The sequence below is a fragment of the Carassius auratus genome, unplaced genomic scaffold (genome assembly GCF_003368295.1).
Source record: "Carassius auratus strain Wakin unplaced genomic scaffold, ASM336829v1 scaf_tig00016424, whole genome shotgun sequence".
In the NCBI taxonomy this organism is placed as follows: Eukaryota; Metazoa; Chordata; class Actinopteri; order Cypriniformes; family Cyprinidae; genus Carassius; species Carassius auratus.
Window position 1 is genome coordinate 40,001 of NW_020524676.1, and position 7,500 is coordinate 47,500.

Here is a 7,500-nt window from a genome sequence, read left to right on the forward strand (position 1 = left end):
TTAGTTCTTCATCTGCAGTTTAAACTTTGACTTGACATTTTTCTAATCATTGGTTTAGGAATGCAGCCCAAGCAGTGGAGATATGGCAAAAAATAGATTCTTGGATCGCTTCACGGACCTGTGAGCCTTCATCTTGCGTTTGCTAGTTGCAGGAGCATCTGAGGGCTAGTTGGAGTTGGGGTTTGTTTTTTTTTTTCTTTTATTGCTGAAGAGACCAAGTGGGCCCGAGTTCAAATCCCAGAACATTCTGATGCTTGCTGGTTAGTTGCTGTTCGCAGAGCCTCCTTGAGTGTTTTCTACACTTCAAACAGATGTGCAGACACTGTAGATTCTCGCTTAGGGTGCGAGAGGTCCCGGGTTCAAATCCCGGACGAGCCCTCTTCTGTCTTTACAGCATCTTTTCTTGAGCAGTTTCAGTCTATTCTGCCATTCCTGGGCCAAACGTATGCCACTGTCAATTAAGACTAAAGCTGCGTCTGCATGTTTTCATGCCCACTTCTCGCTGCTCTTCTTAGTTCTTCATCTGCAGTTTAAACTTTGACTTGACATTTTTCTAATCATTGGTTTAGGAATGCAGCCCAAGCAGTGGAGATATGGCAAAAAATAGATTCTTGGATCGCTTCACGGACCTGTGAGCCTTCATCTTGCGTTTGCTAGTTGCAGGAGCATCTGAGGGCTTGTTGGAGTTGGGGTTTGTTTTTTTTCTTTTATTGCTGAACGGGACCAAGTGGGCCCGAGTTCAAATCCCAGACCGTTCTGATGCTTGCTGGTTAGTTGCTGTTCGCTGAGCCTCCTTGAGTGTTTTGTGCACTTCAAACAGATGTGCAGACACTGTAGGTTCCCATGGTGTAATGGTTAGCACTCTGGACTCTGAATCCAGCGATCCGAGTTCAAATCTCGGTGGAACCTTCAAGAGTCCAACATATGCTGCTGTCAATTAAGACTAAAGCTGCGTCTGCATGTTTTCATGCCCAGTTCTCGCTGCTCTTCTTAGTTCTTCATCTGCAGTTTAACTTTGACTTGACATTTTTCTAATCATTGGTTTAGGAATGCAGCCCAAGCAGTGGAGATTTGGCAAAAAATAGATTCTTGGATCGCTTCACGGACCCGTGAGCCTTCATCTTGCGTTTGCTAGTTGCAGGAGCATCTGAGGGCTAGTTGGAGTTGGGGTTTTGTTTTTTTTTTTCTTTTATTGCTGAAGAGACCAAGTGGGCCGAGTTCAAATCCCAGAACATTCTGATGCTTGCTGGTTAGTTGCTGTTCGCAGAGCCTCCTTGAGTGTTTCTACACTTCAAACAGATGTGCAGACACTGTAGATTCTCGCTTAGGGTGCGAGAGGTCCCGGGTTCAAATCCCGGACGAGCCCTCTTCTGTCTTTACAGCATCTTTTCTTGAGCAGTTTCAGTCTATTCTGCCATTCCTGGGCCAAACGTATGCCACTGTCAATTAAGACTAAAGCTGCGTCTGCATGTTTTCATACCCACTTCTCGCTGCTCTTCTTAGTTCTTCATCTGCAGTTTAAACTTTGACTTGACATTTTTCTAATCATTGGTTTAGGAATGCAGCCAAAGCAGTGGAGATATGGCAAAAATAGATTCTTGGATCGCTTCACGGACCTGTGAGCCTTCATTTTGCGTTTGCTAGTTGCAGGAGCATCTGAGGGCTTGTTGAGTTGGGTTTGTTTTTTTTTTTCTTTTATTGCTGAACGGGACTGCTGTTAAATTCAGCTCATGTGTTTTGTCGTTTGGTATTTTAATCAACATTATTCTACGAAGGCAGGCCAAGCTAGAGCTGTTACGTAAAAATTGAGTTTCTCAGAAATCTGGTCAGTGCATGAGTTCTATGTCTGCCCTTGTCAGCTACAGAGGCAGGATGTTGGAGCGACCGTAGCATCGAGCAGACTGAAGTACGTGGCGAAGTGACCTCCACTGAACAGCAATCTTTGGCTCGTTGGTCTAGGGGTATGATTCTCGCTTAGGGTGCGAGAGGTCCCGGGTTCAAATCCCGGACGAGCCCTCTTCTGTCTTTACAGCATCTTTTCTTGAGCAGTTTCAGTCTATTCTGGCCATTCCTGGGCAAACGTATGCCACTGTCAATTAACACTAAAGCTGCGTCTGCATGTTTTCATACCCACTTCTCGCTGCTCTTCTCAGTTTTCAATCTGCAGTTTAAAACTTTGACTTGACATTTTTCTAATATTGGTTTAGGAATGCAAGCAGTGGAGATATGGCAAAAAATAGATTCTTGTATCGCTTCACGGCCCTGTGAGCCTTCATCTTGCGTTTGCTAGTTGCAGGAGCATCTGAGGGCTTGTTGGAGTTGGGGTTTGTTTTTTTTTCTTTTATTGCTGAACGGGACCAAGTGGGCCCGAGTTCAAATCCCAGACCGTTCTGATGCTTGCTGGTTAGTTGCTGTTCGCTGAGCCTCCTTGAGTGTTTTCTACACTTCAAACAGATTGTGCAGACACTGTAGGTTCCATGGTGTAACGGTTAGCACTCTGGACTCTGAATCCAGCGATCCGAGTTCAATCTCGGTGGAACCTTCAAGAGTCCAACATATGCTGCTGTCAATTAAGACTGAAGCTGCGTCTGCATGTTTTCATGCCCAGTTCTCGCTGCTCTTCTTAGTTCTTCATCTGCAGTTTAAACTTTGACTTGACATTTTTCTAATCATTGGTTTAGAATGCAGCCCAAGCAGTGGAGATATGGCAAAAAATAGATTCTTGGATCGCTTCACGGACCTGTGAGCCTTCATCTTGCGTTTGCTAGTTGCAGGAACATCTGAGGGCTAGTTGGGTTGGGGTTTGTTTTTTTTCTTTTATTGGCTGAAGAGGACCAAGTGGGCCAGAGTTCAAATCCCAGAACATTCTGATGCTTGTGGTTAGTTGCTGTTCGCAGAGCCTCCTTGAATGTTTTCTAACACTTCAAACAGATGTGCAGACACTGGTGTAGATTCTCGCGTAGGGTGCGAGAGGTCCCGGGTTCAAATCCCGGACGAGCCCTCTTCTGTCTTTACAGCATCTTTTCTTGAGCAGTTTCAGTCTATTCTGCCATTCCTGGGCCAAACGTATGCCACTGTCAATTAAGACTAAAGCTGCGTCTGCATGTTTTCATACCCACTTCTCGCTGCTCTTCTTAGTTCTTCATCTGCAGTTTAAACTTTGACTTGACATTTTTCTAATCATTGGTTTAGGAATGCAGCCCAAGCAGTGGAGATATGGCAAAAATAGATTCTTGGATCGCTTCACGGACCTGTGAGCCTTCATCTTGCGTTTGCTAGTTGCAGGAGCATCTGAGGGCTTGTTGGAGTTGGGGTTTGTTTTTTTTTTCTTTTATTGCTGAACGGGACCAAGTGGGCCGAGTTCAAATCCCAGACCGTTCTGGATGCTTGCTGGTTAGTTGCTGTTCGCTGAGCCTCCTTGAGTGTTTTCTACACTTCAAACAGATGTGCAGACACTGTAGGTTCCATGGTGTAACGGTTAGCACTCTGGACTCTGAATCCAGCGATTCGAGTTCAAATCTCGGTGGAACCTTCAAGAGTCCTACATATGCTGCAAGGAGGAGCTTGGGGTATGTCACACTTTCTCTGTGGCAGTGTGTCTTAAAATGTATTGGTACAATGGCCTCCTAACAATCTAGAACTCACATAAAACTGAGCAGAACTAAATGACAAGACAGGTGACACCTGACACTCTGTGAAGAAGCATTACAGACCTCAGAAAGCTTCTCATCGGCAAGATTTGTGTGTCACTGCCACGATGTTGGTTTCTGCTGTTAAATTCAGCTCATGTGTTTTGTCGTTTGGTATTTTAATCAACATTATTCTACGAAGGCAGGCCAAGCTAGAGCTGGTACGTAAAAATGAGTTTCAGAAATCGGTCAGTGTATGAGTTCTATGTCTGCCCTTGTCAGCTACAGAGGCAGGATGTTGGAGCGACCGTAGCATCGAGCAGACTGAAGTACGTGGCGAAGTGACCTCCACTGAACAGCAATCTGTGGCTCGTTGGTCTAGGGTATGATTCTCACTTAGGTGCGAGAGGTCCCGGGTTCAAATCCCGGACGAGCCCTCTTCTGGTCTTTACAGCATCTTTTCTTGAGCAGTTTCAGTCTATTCTGCCATTCATGGGCCAAAACGTATGCCACTGTCAATTAAGACTGAAGCTGCGTCTGCATGTTTTCATACCCACTTCTCGCTGCTCTTCTTAGTTCTTCATCTGCAGTTTAAACTTTGACTTGACATTTTTCTAATCATTGGTTTAGGAATGCAGCCCAAGCAGTGGAGATATGGCAAAAAATAGATTCTTGGATCGCTTCACGGACCTGTGAGCCTTCATTTTGCGTTTGCTAGTTGCAGGAGCATCTGAGGGCTTGTTGGAGTTGGGGTTTGTTTTTTTTCTTTTATTGCTGAACGGGACCAAGTGGGCCAGAGTTCAAATCCCAGACCGTTCTGATGCTTGCTGGTTAGTTGCTGTTCGCTGAGCCTCCTTGAGTGTTTTCTATACTTCAAACAGATGTGTAGACACTTTAGGTTCCATGGTGTAATGGTTAGCACTCTGGACTCTGAATCCAGCGATCCGAGTTCAAATCTCGGTGGAACCTTCAAGAGTCCAACATATACTGCTGTCAATTAAGACTAAAGCTGCATCTGCATGTTTTCATGCCCAGTTCTCGCTGCTCTTCTTAGTTCTTCATCTGCAGTTTAAACTTTGACTTGACATTTTTCTAATCATTGTTGTTGTGTCACTGCCACGATGTTGGTTTCTGCTGTTAAATTCAGCTCATGTGTTTTGTCGTTTGGTATTTTAATCAACATTATTCTACGAAGGCAGGCCAAGCTAGAGCTGGTACGTAAAAATTGAGTTTCTCAGAAATCTGGTCAGTGCATGAGTTCTATGTCTGCCCTTGTCAGCTAGAGTGGCAGGATGTTGGAGCGGCCGTAGCATCGAGCAGACTGAAGTACGTGGCGAAGTGACCTCCACTGAACAGCAATCTGTGGCTAGTTGGTCTAGGTGTATGATTCTCGCTTAGGATGCGGCAGGTCCCGGGTTCAAATCCCGGACGAGCCCTCTTCTGTCTTTACAGCATCTTTTCTTGAGCAGTTTCAGTCTATTCTGCCATTCCTGGGCCAAACGTATGCCACTGTCAATTAACACTAAAGCTGCGTCTGCATGTTTTCATACCCACTTCTCGCTGCTCTTCTCAGTTTTCATCTGCAGTTTAAACTTTGACTTGACATTTTTCTAAATATTGGTTTAGGAATGCAAGCAGTGGAGATATGGCAAAAAATAGATTCTTGTATCGCTTCACGGCCCTGTGAGCCTTCATCTTGCTTTTGCTAGTTGCAGGAGCATCTGAGGGCTTGTTGGAGTTGGGGTTTGTTTTTTTTTTCTTTTATTGCTGAACGGGACCAAGTGGGCCCGAGTTCAAATCCCAGACCGTTCTGATGCTTGCTGGTTAGTTGCTGTTCGCTGAGCCTCCTTGAGTGTTTTCTACACTTCAAACAGATGTGCAGACACTGTAGGTCCATGGTGTAACGGTTAGCACTCTGGACTCTGAATCCAGCGATCCGAGTTCAAAATCTCGTGGAACCTTCAAGAGTCCAAGCTGCTCTTCTCAGTTTTCATCTGCAGTTTTAAACTTTGACTTGGACATTTATTCTAAATATTGGTTTAGGAATGCAAGCAGTGGAGATATGGCAAAAAATAGATTCTTGTATCGCTTCACGGCCCTGTGAGCCTTCATCTTGCGTTTGCTAGTTGCAGGAGCATCTGATGGCTTGTTGGAGTTGGGGTTTTGTTTTTTTTTTCTTTATTGCTGAACGGACCAAGTGGGCCCGAGTTCAAATCCCAGACCGTTCTGATGCTTGCTGGTTAGTTGCTGTTCGCTGAGCCTCCTTGAGTGTTTTCTACACTTCAAACAGATGTGCAGACACTGTAAGGTTCCATGGTGTAACGGTTAGCACTCTGGACTCTGAATCCAGCGATCCGAGTTCAAATCTCGGTGGAACCTTCAAGAGTCCAACATATGCTGCTGTCAATTAAGGACTAAAGCTGCGTCTGCATGTTTTCATGCCCAGTTCTCGCTGCTCTTCTTAGTTCTTCATCTGCAGTTTAAACTTTGACTTGACATTTTTCTAATCATTGGTTTAGGAATGCAGCCCAAGCAGTGGAGATATGGCAAAAAATAGATTCTTGGATCGCTTCACGGACCTGTGAGCCTTCATCTTGCGTTTGCTAGTTGCAGGAGCATCTGAGGGCTTGTTGGAGTTGGGGTTTGTTTTTTTTTTCTTTTATTGCTGAACGGGACCAAGTGGCCCGAGTTCAAATCCCAGAACGTTCTGATGCTTGCTGGTTAGTTGCTGTTCGCAGAGCCTCCTTGAGTGTTTTCTACACTTCAAACAGATGTGCAGACACTGTAGGTTCCATGGTGTAACGGTTAGAATCCAGCGATCTGAGTTCAAATCTCGGTGGAACCTTCGAGAGTCTGTCTGGCAGTGCTTGGCAAGGAGGAGCTTGGGGTATGTCACAACTTTCTCTGTGGCAGTGTGTCTTAAAATGTATTGGTACAGTGGCCTGCTTTAACAATGGCCTCCTAACAATCTAGAACTCACATAAAACTGAGCAGGAACTAAATTGACAAGACAGGTGTCACCTGACACTCTGTGAAGAAGCATTACAGACCTCAGAAAGTTTCTCATCGGCAAGATTTGTTTGTCACTGCCACGATGTTGGTTTCTGCAGTTCTCGCTGCTCTTCTTAGTTCTTCATCTGCAGTTTAAACTTTGACTTGACATTTTTCTAATCATTGGTTTAGGAATGCAGCCCAAGCAGTGGAGATATGGCAAAAAATAGATTCTTGGATCGCTTCACGGACCTGTGAGCCTTCATCTTGCGTTTGCTATGCTGGAGCATCTGAGGGCTAGTTGGAGTTGGGGTTTGTTTTTTTTTTCTTTTATTGCTGAAGAGACCAAGTGGGCCCGAGTTCAAATCCCAGAACATTCTGATGCTTGCTGGTTAGTTGCTGTTCGCAGAGCCTCCTTGAGTGTTTTCTACACTTCAAACAGATGTGCAGACACTGTAGGTTCCATGGTGTAACGGTTAGCACTCTGGACTCTGAATCCAGCGATTCGAGTTCAAATCTCGGTGGAACCTTCGAGAGTCTGTCTGGCAGTGCTTGGCAAGGAGGAGCTTGGGGTATGTCACAACTTTCTCTGTGGCAGTGTGTCTTAAAATGTATTGGTACAATGGCCTCCTAACAATCTAGAACTCACATAAAACTGAGCAGGAACTAAATTGACAAGACAGGTGACACCTGACACTCTGTGAAGAAGCATTACAGACCTCAGAAAGCTTCTCATCGGCAAGATTTGTGTGTCACTGCCACGATGTTGGTTTCTGCTGTTAAATTCAGCTCATGTGTTTTGTCGTTTGGTATTTTAATCAACATTATTCTACGAAGGCAGGCCAAGCTAGAGCTGGTACGTAAAAATTGAGTTTCTCAG

The 7,500-nt window shown here is 45.0% G+C and overlaps 3 non-coding genes across 3 annotated transcripts; all 3 read left to right on the forward strand.

Moving 5' to 3' along the window:
• The first annotated feature begins 1,944 nt into the window (after positions 1–1,944).
• trnap-agg (transfer RNA proline (anticodon AGG)) lies at positions 1,945–2,016 on the forward strand. Its single transcript has one exon. It is a non-coding gene; the product is annotated as a tRNA-Pro (tRNA).
• A 2,510-nt stretch (positions 2,017–4,526) lies between these two features.
• Positions 4,527–4,598, forward strand: trnaq-cug (transfer RNA glutamine (anticodon CUG)). Its single transcript has one exon. It is a non-coding gene; the product is annotated as a tRNA-Gln (tRNA).
• Positions 4,599–5,936: 1,338 nt separating this feature from the next.
• Positions 5,937–6,008, forward strand: trnaq-cug (transfer RNA glutamine (anticodon CUG)). The gene has a single exon. It is a non-coding gene; the product is annotated as a tRNA-Gln (tRNA).
• The last annotated feature ends 1,492 nt before the right edge of the window (positions 6,009–7,500 follow it).